This window comes from Lagopus leucura, unplaced genomic scaffold (assembly GCF_019238085.1).
Source record: "Lagopus leucura isolate 7727_CA_CO unplaced genomic scaffold, USGS_WTPT01 Super-Scaffold_100002, whole genome shotgun sequence".
NCBI classification, from domain to species: domain Eukaryota; kingdom Metazoa; phylum Chordata; class Aves; order Galliformes; family Phasianidae; genus Lagopus; species Lagopus leucura.
The window spans coordinates 35,123,930-35,137,718 of record NW_024962263.1 but is presented as its reverse complement, the minus strand read 5'-3'; the positions used below and the strand labels follow the sequence as shown (position 1 = coordinate 35,137,718).

Below are 13,789 nucleotides of genomic sequence, written 5' to 3'. Positions count from 1 at the left end.
GTACAGACCTTGTCTGTATTTTGCTAACTTTTTGGCCTGAATGTTATTAGTAGTTTTTCATGAGGCGAGAAGAATCAAATTCTACAGTTCGAAACAGCAATTCGCTATAGAGTTAGAATGAGTTCAAACAAAAAAAATAGCAAGAAAGCATTGTCCTTAAGGCAGCTGTTTGAACCTTTCCTTACCAAAGGCTATGTTTTGGACCATGACCATCCCCAAACTGCAGAGGACCAATGACTTTCTAAACATACTGTTCACTGTTCAGGCAGCACGCCACTTGTACTGCCCTAACAGGTTAGTCAAGGAATGACTAGGAGTGAGCCTTTGCTCATGAATAAGGTTAGTTAGGGGCTGCCTGAAGGCTGGAGCCCTGGCTGAGCACAGTGGGCAGGGTGCACCTAGGGGCTGTGCTTCATCTCCCTGGGGTGAGCGCTGGCTCCTCAACCTGCTAAGGCCCCTCTTCTGTCCTTCCCTCCAGGACACTTTTGTGTAAAGGTGGTAGGCAGAGCAATTGGGAGCTGCACGGCCCGATATCGGCGCCTGAGCCTGAAAGTTCTGACTCCGATTGCTTTTCTTCTTCTCTCCGTTGCTTTCTCATCTTGCTCCTGGAATGTCTTTATTTATTTAGTTTTTGAATTTGTAAGAGGAAAAGTGTACCAACTCTAAGTGTGCAGTGAGTTTTTACAGCCCGGTTGTAAATCCCAAAAACTAAGGGGTTTATAATGGAAATGCTTAGAGAGGAGAGGGGAGGGCGTGCTATAATACATATGTAACCTTCTTTCCCTCTCTTTAGTGAATAGACCGTTTAAACTAAATTAAGTAAAGGATATAAATTCTGTTGTTTCAGTTTTTAATATTTCATGGCTGATTTTATAGATAAAAATTACATTTAACAGTAAATATGAAGAAAAATTTATACAGCCTGTTCTAGTTTGATATGGAACAGCAAATCCCATTTCTCTATAGCTGTAAAGAAAATTCATTATAATGACTTTAGTTGTAAGAGATGGCTTCATTGTGATTAGTTACACTGATAATAAAACAACCTTTTTACCAATGGCACAAGATACATGGGAGCTCATGTGTCTGCCTTTTAATAGCCTTGAATTTGTGTATTTGCTATCTTTATTCTGTAGTCCCTTTTTCTTTTATAATTGGGCACTTTAAAAATCTGCAAGTTATTAAAAATAGGCTAATGTCACTTAATTTTTCATTCTTAATTGAGTTTTCTAAATAAGAACTAATTTTGGTAGCAAAAACGTATTTTTGTGTCACTGTTTTCAATTGTGAATAACAGTTCTAGGAAATAAAATAATAAAAGCTGGCTATCTGACATTACTTTCTGAGTTCTTTTTAAGCATTTAAAGAAATATCTTGACTTTCAAATGCCCTCTTTGCAGTGACTTGAGTTGAATGTAGAAGTTTTGTGTGCGTTCTTTTTATTTATAACACTAATGGCAGTAGGCTGTCTTCTAAAGTAGCTGAGAGCCCAAGTGTAGACTTCTCTGGGAGGGGATTTGGTGAGGAATTTGCTGCTAAAGGGATATTTATTTATTTTCCTGTATGTGCCTCTAAGAATACTTAGATCACCTAAGCATGATAATGCAGACTGAGTTTGATGAGAAAGGCATAATGCTTGTTTTAATAGGAACCTTTGCGTATTTATATTGCCGTGACTTGTGCTGTTACAGAGGTTTAACAAAGAAAATCTTCTGTATTGTTTACTTTATAGAAAATGTATCACATATTACAGTCTTGAAAAATGGTGTGTGCTCGGAAATGATGTTTTTTAATCACAAAATAGAATTACAGGGAACTGTTAGAAACGAATTCCTTTCCTGTTTCATGTAAAAAGTGAAAGGATCTACAGGGGAAGGCTGCAGAGCTGACAAAACAGAAGTTGGATTTGATTATCAAATATTTATGGAATTTACTGGAAAACAGAAAAAACAGCTTTGGAAAAGTAGGATGTAGTAGTTGAGTGTTTTGGAAAATGCAATGAAACAGCGCGCTTAACGTTATCTTCTACTTCAGAAAAGATAAATACATTTTCGCCCTTCTTTTTTGTAAGCTTTGTTTTAGATTCTTTTTTTCCACTGATGATTACAGCTAGAACAAGAAATCCAGTGGAACTTTTTAATTTCATAGAATGAATACCAGGAAAATGGCTACTGGTGAGTGAAACATGGGATTAAATATTCTTTTTACCACCTGAGAGTAAAATAGACTGTGCCTGTACCCTTTGGTAGAGGAAGCAGGCAGCCTGTCTGGCGTGCAGCGCACTTTGTGTCTGTATTCCTCCATCAGAGAAATTCAGCCTGTAGTTTGGGCTGCTGTGGCTCCCTTGCTCAGTGAGCTGAGGCTCAGGAGCCAAAGTGCTGCCCTGTCTGTGGTGGTGAGAACTGGCTTTGTATCCTGGCTGCCCTCTCTTATAAATCACCATGCAGGTAAGCTGGTAAGCTTGTGGTCCTCCAGACCCTTGTGGAGCCTGAACTGAGTGATAGCCTACTTAGTAGTATGTCAATTTTTTTCTCTAAGGAAATATTGGGACAGCAGTAATTTCTTACTCTAGCTTGGTCTCTGTGAGCTTGCCCATTGTCACCGCAGAATATGTTTTCTTTGTTCATTAAAACCTATTGATCTCGAGAAAGTTTGTAAGATTGATTTTTAACTCAGTGCTTTTCAGGGAATTAGTAGTATTTTTAGTAATAACACTCTCCTAATGTGTTCCCAATGCAGTGTGATATATAGGGGAACAGAGGCAACATACACAAGCTCCACTCCCCAAGGTCCCCATCTATGGGGACAAATCAGGCAGCCCTGCTGGTGTGCGGTGCAGGGAGCTTGTCTGGAAAGGATCCATGGGACTGCTGCGCTCACTTGAGCTGCTTGTCCAAAAGGGATCTGGGGAGGAGGAAGCAGTGATGGGGATCACTGGATTTTCTGGCATCTGTTTTTCTACCCTGCTACTGATGTAAACCCTGAGCGTTTCAGCTTTAGGCGCTGCTGCTGGGAGAGAAGACTTATCCTGGCCCCTGTTTCTGATGTTTTTCAGTGAGGTCTTTGATGGTTTGGGGTCCTGACTGAAGGTATGGTTTTCTGATAAACTGAAGAAAATGCACTGTGGTTGCATGATATACCTCAAAATAACAAAAAGATTTTGGACCAGATATCCAGGTAATAGAAAACTAATAAGCAAGATGTAGCTTTTAGATAGAACAGAATGAAGCTGCCTAATTTTTGTAGATACTAAGGTGTAGATAGTGAACGTGGTACCCAGTGCAACTGCACTGCATCCTCTGTTCCTCAAGGAGAAATGAAAATTCTCACTGCTAGTTGAATCCTTGTTTGGGAACACACCTGAACATTTGTGCCTGGCTTCAGAGCTAGTCGGAATCATTCTGAATCTTGAGCCTGTGCTCAAGTATCTTGCTAATTCTGGAAGGTAATGAAGTTTCAGGGCCTTAGGTAGGCACAATATTTGTTGCATTGACACAGACATATGTGGGAGAACTGGACACTATTGATCAGCAGTGGCATTTGAAACCTTCCTGCTGTTTGTTTCGAAGTATCAGCGTTGTGAATTCTGTGTACATGAGGTTAGTTAGGGTTTGCAGGTGATGGTGGTGTCCCTTATCCTCTCCGGTTCCTTCCAATCTCCCTGGTTTGGACCTTGCTTGGGAAGATCTGCCTGCTCTGCACAGGCTGCAGTGTGAAGCGGGTGCTGCTCTTGCTCTCAGCTTTCTGCTTCTCTTCTCTCCATGGCTGGAGCAACGGCACCTTTTGTAGCTCTATGGCTCAGCACGGGCAAAGAGTGTGGGGACTGCGAAGGGAAGAAGCTCCATGTTGTGCTATCAAAGTAGCTCATTACAGACACTGCAGAAGGCAGCAACAGTTTTTGTCTCATCTCATATTGTGTGCCACCATAACATCTGGATGCCTCCCATTGCTGTCTTTTATTTTCTTCCATCTGTTGTCACAGTCAGTGATAGAAATTAGAGTAAAATTCAATGGTAAACTCTTGAACCTTTCAGCATGCAGAAGTATGGAGCTTTAAAGGGTGTTCAGTGACTTCAGCTGAAGCATGAGTTTGTGCAATTGAAAACAACAGTTATTATGGAGGAAGCCAGGTTTTGCACTGCTTTGCTTGGTTTAAGTCTTGGTGACAATCATCTGAGGTTATCTGGGAGAAAATCACCCTCCCTGCTGCAGAGGAGATGGCAGTAATATTGTGATTGCTTCCGTGTATTGTAAGAAATTGTTGAGGGGAAAAGGCATAATTTGACATGCAGCCTTTCCACCGAGTGTTAAAGGTTTATCACCTATGTAGCTGAGAACTGTGTACAGCTGTCATCTTTTTGAACTAATTTCTAATGATGGATATTACTTTGTCTTTGTTAGAGATAACAGTCATACAAAGAAATGAAGCTGCTGCTTATGCTCTGCTAAGTGTACCGGAGAGCTAACGTACTGTGACAGGGATTAGGGGCAGCATCTACAGCACAGAGCCCTTCTGAAATGAGAAGCAGCCCCCACTTTGCCCATTCTTCCCCTCCTCCCTCTCTGCCTCATTTAAGGAACTTAACTGGAAAATGAGAACTGAAAAGAAAGTCAGGATTTCATATGTCTTACAGGATTGAGTTGAAAGACTTGGTGTGCTCACTTCTATTTCTTTGTACAGAGAAAGAGGTTTTGTCTCCGTGTAATAAGCTAATAGATAAAATTGCACATGTTGCTGCGTATTAACACTGAAACTACCTTCATTTGATACATGCATATATGTAAACATGTATATCCTAACGAGCGTATATTTTAGTTAACAATAATACTAGCTGTCATTTCTGTAGATATGTCTACCAAAGAGACGTGTAGGGCATTTTTGTTTGAACTGCTTTTCCTGGTTGAAATGCAATTACTTCCTTGTGTGAAGTGGCCACCAGGTGTCAGAAGAATGCTTTTATTTTTATTAATTTCTCCTGTTCATTGGAAGTATGTGTACACTTTGTGTCCTTCCCTGGAAACTTTTCTTAACCTACTGCACGAACAGCCCTATCTTCTTACCTTACTTGTTCAGTGAAACACGTGTGCAGCCCTTTTCACCTTAGCGGCCTATTGAAGCATCGCAGCTGGAAGCACAGTAGCACTGAGTACGTGTCTATACCAACCAATTACTGCATGCATTCTTTGCTGCTGTCATTTAAAAGATGGGGATAAGTACATTAAACTAAACCACGCGGGTGCATTTGATCTTAGCAGAAGTTAGAGTCATTAAAGGCAAGGCAATTAAAATGATCATTCAGAAAATACCAGTATTTAAAGCATGTTGGATTTCCCTTCCTACCTTCCACCGTTCACCCTCCTGTTGATGACTTTTATACACTTTTGGCATCTGAATTTCACATTGACTGTGATATCTATTTAATTAATTTAGTCTCACGTACTTGCATTTATTGTGGATTAAATGCATCCAATCTATTTTCTTTCTGACTTTAATTTCAAGCGGTTTTGGTTAGATTCTTTTTTTTATATACTATCAGGTGTTGCTCAGTGAGAACTTGGGCAGTGACTGGAAAATGCTCCACATCTTCTTTTTAATTGTGGTTTTTTTCCCCTATTGTTGTCATACATGAAATGAAGAGAATGTTTCAATTTGAAAAATATCTCTTTTTTTTTTTTTTTTTTTTTTTTTTTTTTTTTCTTCTCCTTCTTCTTTGTAGTTTCTTCTAGTTCTTATCTCTATTCTGCATCTGGGTTCTACATAGAAAACGGGCTCCTGGCTGCCAGCCCACAGCTGGGTGCTTGCACTGGGCTTTACAACTGTGCTGCTGCTCCTCCTAGTGCTAGCAGACATGTGGCCTGGATGGTGATGGCCGAGGCCTCTGGCTGCTTCTGTCTCACAATAGTTCAAAACAAAGAGCCAACAAAGCCATTTCCTGTCTTCTTTTTGTTTTTGGGAGAAAGTTGATGAAAATTCAGTAAACGTTGGTGGGTATTAGATATCAGAAAGTCTGTCTAGGAAAATTGTACCCCATGAGTTTTAAAGGAGAACAGAATCAGGGTTTCTGGGGTGAAAATTCTAAGAGCCAGTTTGGAAGAAATAACACTTTGATTTTTTCTGCAAAAGTGCAGAGAAAAGTTAAAACTTGTAATGTCTTTCTGCAGGTGGCAGCATGAGAAGCATTTGTGCTTCCTCTGATGCATTTCAGTGCGGTCCACCACATGGAAGAGGGTAGCACAGCCTACGATAGAGAGGAGATTCAAATTGCATTTACTTTTTCTTTCTGTCTCGTTTTAATTGGCAAAGTTGGTCAGAATTGCATCTTTCATGAAGCCATGGAACTTTGGGATTTCTCACAAACCAAGAGACTCATTACTCTGTATGAAGAAGTGATTACTTTTTTCCTGGATGTTTCCTTTCGAGAAACAGACCTGATGACTAAACTGTTACTGAAATATTTAAGCAGGGCTTTTCATCCATAAATATCACAGTGCTACAGAAATATGATATGTCTTTGATCAGAAGTTGGATGTATATTTTTATTGCTATATCCGTGTCTCTCTCTGGAAATAGTCAGAATTCTTTGAGTTTACAATTCACAACACAGAAATCTCTTTAAATTTCAAAAGTTGAAGATCTTGGCGTTATTGAATGCTTTTTGGGAACTATTAGTGCAGTTCTCTTACTTTATGCCTTGGGCATGCAATTGTTTCTGATAGCACTTGAAAGTGTGTATCCAGGCCTCTTTGTGTGTGTGTGTGTATGTGTGTGTGTGTGGACTCTCCTCAAAGCTAATGTAATGAGTGATCACTACGGTACTGAGCAGCATTTGGTCCTATCTAAAGTGAGTGGATGATGAAGAAGCTCTTCCTTCACCCATATTTTTGGGGGTATAAGTTAATATATGTCTATATTTTATGTCAAGAGTTCATAAAGATTTCCCATATTTTTTTTTTTTTTTTTTTTTTTTTTTTTTTTTTCGCATTTTCCCCATCTGAAGGACTTTCAGTGGTAGGGAGGCAGAAAAAAGAAGGATGTAAGTGATACTGCAAGTTGCATTTTCCAGTGATGCCCTTATGATTCCTTCTGATGCCTATGAGAAAATGATGTTAACAACTGCAGACAGTCATCAGTGGGCTCTTTGTTTTCTAATTTTAACTACTGAAGATACAGCAATGTGGAAGTTTCAATATTCTTAGCCTTCAAAAGCCTATAGCTTGTTTGGAAGGCTCTTCTGGAAGCTCTGGTGCCCTAACAAAATGAATTGCTTTCCATAAAGAAAAGGTTACAGTGCACAGCTTGAACTTCCAGCATTTTTGAGCTACAAGGAACACTTACAAGCAACAAATACTTTTCAAAGTAAAGTTGATCTTTTTTTCTTTTTGAACCGACAATCCTACTATCTTTCCCGTTCCATTACTGAGAGACTATTCTCTTAAATATCTCTCTGAAAGAAGAGAAGTAACTTTGTCAGACTCTAAGAAATGCCTTTAAGTTGATGAAGGACGATGTTATGCCTTTGCAAATGAGAAAATGTTTATTTGGCACAAAGGTTTTATGTTGAGTTCACATTCAGTTTTGTTCTGGCTATTTAAGAAGCTCCTTAAAACAGGCTTGCTTCATTGTATCTATGATTTCACCAAAAGAATTAAATGTCTGAAAAGGGAAATTTTAATGAAGAGAAATTTGTTTTCTGTTATAGTAGAAATGCTGTGTCATGGCATGAAGCAGTGATAGAGCACCTGGTGGGAAGGCTAGGCCAACTCAGGGGAGCTCAGCTGTATGCAATGCAGCTGAGTGACTGGAATCACTCAGTATCCACCCCTTCCCAGACCTCATTTAAGGGTTGGAGGGGGAGGGGCGTCTTGTTGGAGGTCCTTGCGTACCTGAGGCTTTGGGATTGTGAGCAGATTTCTTTCCTTTGTTTCCATGTCCAGAAAAAAGTGGGATTTGATAACTGTAAATATACTTTCTTTGGGTTCTTCTGTGCGTGTCCATACTCCTTCCATTAAAGAGCTGGCTTATGACCGAAAAGAGGAGTAAATAAAAATGTATTGACCATCAGGTTAGGAGACCTTACAGTTCATTACAGGTTTATGGATCGTTTCTGAATTGCTTGTCCTTTAGACTTTAATTTAAGATTACATCTTTCTAAATTTCATTTGGTGATTAGGGAAATGCAGATCTCACACTGAAAGTCTCAACTGCACTGTCTTTACCTATTGCTATGGAGGAATATATGCCAACGTATCTCCAGTGAAATGTTTTCTACTTTTATCAAAGAGAAGATCAACAGATTTGAAAGGTGGGCCTGGGTGAATATAATGAGGTTCAACACAGCAAAGTGTGAGGTTTGCACTTGGTCTGAAGGAATCCCAGATGTTTATACAGGCTTTGAAGAGCAGTCCTTGAGAGCAGCAGAGAACGACCTGGGAGTCCTGATGGATGAAAAACTTAACTTGAGCCAGGAGTGTGCTCTTGCAGCTCAGAAAGCAAATAGTATCCTGGGCTCCATCAGAAGAGGGGTGGCCAGCAGGGAGAAGATGATTGTTCCTCTCTACTCTGCCCTCCTAAGTCCCCATTTGGAGTATTGTGTCCAGGTCTGGAGCGCCCAGTACAAGAAAGACAGGGAGCTGTTGGAGAGGGTCCAGAAGAGGGCCACGAAGATGATCAGGGGGCTGAAGCGCCTCCCCTATGAGGACAGGCTGAGGGAGCTGGGCTTGTTCAGCCTGGGGAAGAGAAGAGACCTCATTGCAGCCTTTCAATACCTAAAGGGAGCCTGTAAATAGGAGGGGAATCAACTCTTTGAAAGAGTAGATAACTGCAGGACAAGGGGAAACAGTTTTAAGTGAGGGAGGGAAGATTTAGGTTGGATGTCAGGAGGAGATTCTTTACGGAGAGAGTGGTGAGGCACTAGAACAGGCTGCCCAGAGAGGTTGTGGATGCTCCGTCCTTGGAGATGTTAAAGGCCAGGTTGGATGGGGCCCTGGGCAGCCTGGTCTGGTATTAAATGGGGAGGTTGGTGGCCCTGCATGTGGCAGGGGGGTTGGAGATTCATGATCCTTGAGGTCCCTTCCAACCCTGGCCATTCTGTGATTCAGTCTGTCCTCAGATGACTGATACTTTTATATAGAATTGTAGCAAATATTGTATCAATATACTAAAAACATTGTTCAAAGAATAAAAACAAAGTCTAAGATTGAATGGTGAGAATAGCTTAAGAAAAGATATTTTTCATACCTTTTGGTATTTGTTTTTTCTTTGTAGATAGTGAGAATGTGCTGAATTGTGACAGTGGACTGTATCTCTTGAATGAGATAGAAGAGAATCTTTAGCTGTATTGGCTTCTGTGACATAGCCAAAATATTTTGTGTTATGGACTTGTAATTCAAAGATGCGTGTCGCTTCTTATACATGGTGAAGATTTTGGTATTTTTCCTATGCAGACGTAGCACACACAGCATTCTGAAGATCTTAAAAATATGTTTAACTTCTTGTGAACACTTGAGTAATGATTGAAGAAAAGCATTGTGCTTAATACAGCTAATATTTCCAGTAGAATTATTGAGCTTATCACAAATGTTAGGACCACAACATGTTTCTTTTGAAAACTTATGAACAGCAATGTGCCGCAAAGAACCTTAAAATGCATTGGGTAATATATGACTGTCTCCAAGCAGAAGAATTTGTTAACCTGAAGCTAATGTGCCAAATTAATTTTTGGTCATATCCTTTAAGAATCTGTTCAGCTATACTTAATTTATATGAACATTAACAAAAGATTTATGTTACCAAAAGTCAACTCAGTTTTGAGTTAGAGCAGCTTCATTTTGAACACCGAGGGTGATGTTCAGAGGGAGCTGTTTGACAGAACTGAGTTTTAAACTGGTGAAATTCTGTGCTCCCAGTGGTCTGCTGTGTTGTACCTGTCCATTTTATTGGTGCAGGCTCAGGGTCTGCATAAATCCCATCTGATTTATTTGTGCAGTATACATTAGGTGGTTATCCATTATTGTGCTTAGATAATTGTTACTTGTAAAAACTTAACAGGAGTCCTTAAAAAGTGAAGACAAACTGAAAAGCATGAAAGCTTGCATCTTGCATTTTTCTTAGGCTTGTTGATCCATTAATAAGGTAGTTAAAACTTCAAGAACTGTCCTTCTCTACTTCTACTAGTATATGAGCTTGCCAGCATCAGGCTGATTTCCTTTTTCAGTCACACTGGAAGTAGGTAGGATTTGGATATAAGCATGTGCTGAAGTTGCTGAGGCTGCAGGGGAATACTTGTTACATCAAGAATGTGTTTCTTGGTTGCCAGTTGACTTAATCTCCGACGCAGAATCTTTGCTTTTAATGGCAATCCCTGTTCAAGCCTGAGGTTTGATCCATGATCTATTTAAAAACAAAAGAATGAAACAAAACAAAACAAAAAAACCCAAACATTTAGCCGATTGGATCACATTTTAGATATGGTCACTGGGACTATAAAGCTTAGAGTGCTTTTGATGCCTTCTTTCATGCGTTGTTTCCCGTATTAATACTTACTGTAGGCTAGCCTGTCATTACTGTAGTAGCTCTGATGAGAGTGAGGTGAATTGGCTTATGCAGGCTGAGGTTTGGAACCATTCAGATTTGTGACTAGCTTGTTGCTTTACTATTGCCTTCTTGTTTGGCAGAGCTGAGAAGGCACTTCAGGAGAGAAGCTTTCAGTACAGGGAGAAGTATAGGAAGCCAAAGCAGCATAATGCCAAGATAGCTTCTGCATAGAGGAAGCTTGTGGAGTGTTGAATGTGTGTTCAAGTAATAGTAATAAATTGTGCAATAAATCCATGCAGGAATATGAAAAGAAGTCTGCCCAAAGCTTCCTTTTGGTGTGAGGCACCACTATCCTATCAAGAAAATGAAGGCATATGCTATGAAAATTGTGTTGGAGACACAGCTGTTGTCTGAGTAAAGTTCAGAGCAGGGAGAAACTGAGACATGGTTCTGTTCTGGGGTTCAGGTCTTGCCCAGGATGTGGAAAACTGACCCTATTTCAGCAGATCTCTGATTGTTCTCCCAAGCAAAAAGTATTGACCACAGCCATTGCTATTACAGAATCACAGAATCACACAGTATCACAGAATCACCCGGGTTGGAAGGGACCTCAAGGATCATGTAGTTCCAACCCCCCTGCCTGGCAGGGCCACCAAACATACACATTTAGATCAGGTTGCCCAGGACCCCGTCCAACCTGGCCTTAAACACGTCCAAGGATGGGGCATCCACAACCTCCCTGGGCAGCCCGTTCCAGGGCCTAACCACTCTCCTTGTAAAGAAATTACCTCAGAAGAAGCGCTCCTTTCCTAAAGGCAACTTAAGGAAATTTAATTACTTAGATTGATATAATTTTAATCATCTCACTGTTTCACTTATTTAAAGAGTTCTTCATGGATCATGGTTTCAAGCAGGTGGAAACTCATGGCCATGTGGTGCTTTTTTGACACAGTTTGCATAGCAGTGGGGCAGAAACAAATCTGTTTCACACTCGTGTGGGTTGAAGAAGAGTGTAAAAGCATGTAGTTATTCCTATACCTCACTTGTTCTGTGTAGTCAAGGAGTTACCACCTTGGTGATACCTGTTGGGAGTTGAGGAGATGGATGTGGGGTTGTTGGCTTCATGAGAAGTAGGTGAGGTAGAGTGCATCCTGGAGAGCTGTAGGGATTGTGTAACAAGGCTGGGACATATATCTGCTTTGCATGTATTTTGTATGTGACTATTTTAATTTCACACTGAAATTATTGACAGCACCAGTGGGATTTGAATTTTGCATTTTTTATTTGTGACTATTACCCATTTGCGACTACACTTTATAAAAATAAAATAAAGGAAGAGTATAATTTTTCTGAGTGTGTGAAGTAGTCCTTAATTGATGCATTACAGCTGACTTGAATCCAACTAGACAAGGTTGCCAGAGCTGGGATTGCAATCTGGGATTTTTGCTAGAGCACAGAGAAGGATGAACTTCTATTGAAGAGTTAGTGAACAAATGATGAGAAGTGAGGCTCAGTCTGCAGGTACGGCATGCAAATAACCAGCCATCTTTTCTGAGGTTTGCAGGTGGCTACTGGAAATGAGCTGAGCAGGTATGGCAGGAAAGGCTTGTTCTGAGACTCGTTGATGCCTTTCTGTGACAGCTGGGAAGCATCCACCTTAGGTGATTACTGCATCTCTGGCTGAAAGTGGTTTGTGATTTCTGTCAGAGATTGATCTAGGTGTGACAGCGCTTTAAGGTTTAAATCAAATTAGAGGATGACTTTGAATGGGCATGAAGCATGTCAGAAGAGAGTATGGTGGAGAGCCACGAATACTCTACTCATTAATATAGCTCAAATGTGTGAATTTTTGTCAATGGAGATGCCACTAATTATCCATCTAAGCCTTTGATAGTGGAAATTTCCAGTGCAAGTAGAAGTTCACTGCTGGACAGGTTCTCTGATAAATCAAATGGTCTGAGAGGAAAGAATCCTATCAAGAAGATGGAGAATTGTTCTGAGATTGCAAATTGTCTTGTATAGCAAGGAAAAACTGTTTTTCCCCTCAGGTTCTTCTCATATAAGAGAAGAATGGTGAGGTCTCAGTAGTGGGCTGTGGAAGCACAGTGAGAAAAAGGGCCTGTGGTTGCTGCTTGCAGACATCTAAGGATGGACTTGTGGTGCTCATCATTGAAATAATTTCTTGATATTTCTTAATTGTACTCCAGTTAACACAATTTTCATCTGATCCCTTTTCCATATCACAAATAGTGCTCACATACCTTTTCAGAGTCTGCTTGCATTTGAAATACTTCATTCTCCTCTGCTAATAACTGCTGTAGTGTTTTTGAGTATACTGACAGAATACTGGCTTCCACTAGCTAAAAATAGACTTGATTGCTTTACTTCTATCAAAGTGATAGTTTATATCATACTTTAGTGAACAAGAGAATATAATACAATATAAGAATCAGAAAAACACAAAGAAGCAGTATCTGTATCCTTCAGAAGGACTACTGCAATCTGGAGGTTCTATTTTCTCATTTAAAAGGCTAAGTATAACTAACAGGACAGAAGTTCAGCCAGTGCCTTACCTCAGTGAGAGCTGTTGTTGGAAAACAGATCTGATCACTATATGTGACCGCTATGTACTCAGTTGCTCATAGACCTTCCTTAACTCATGATTAAGCAGGAAGGCAATTTTGTTTTTACTTCCATAGATAGTAAGTCCAGCTGTTTGGGGTACCTTTCCCCAGTTTAACCATTTGTGAATTTGTCCTCAAAAATGTTTGCTTTTGAAATGAATTTACATACTTTTTTGTATTCAGCATTGTTTAACATTACAGTTAGTCTCGGCAGGAAGTACTTACATGTGTGGTCATGGCCTCATTCAATAAATGGGTAATTGAACAAAAAAATCTGGATACTTGGATCTGTAGCAAAGCTGTGATGTTTACATCCTAGCATAAAGCACAGATAAACATTTAGTATTTAATCATTTGTTAAAAGGAAATGCACTTCCAATTCTCAATCACATGGTATCAAAATGAAAAGGGAATAAATGTCAGTATTTTGTTTCTCACCCTTATTCTTCCTATAAATTGAGTTGGTAGCATCAGGTTTATGGTGGTGGCATCTTTTTGGGAGCAGGAAAGTCACACTAGGCAGCTAAGAGAAAGGTTTTGGTAATTGGATTTGGAGAGCTGGAGTTTGTGCTGGGCTTCAAAGATGCTTTCCCGCCCGGTGGGGGGGGGGGGGGGGGGGGGGGGGGGGGGG

General features: G+C 40.2%; 1 protein-coding gene across 2 annotated transcripts in view; it reads left to right on the top strand.

Moving 5' to 3' along the window:
• ZNF407 (zinc finger protein 407) overlaps window positions 1–13,789 on the top strand; it is a 339,779-nt gene that overhangs the window by 15,389 nt on the left and 310,601 nt on the right. The gene's annotated exons all lie outside the window — the stretch shown is intronic.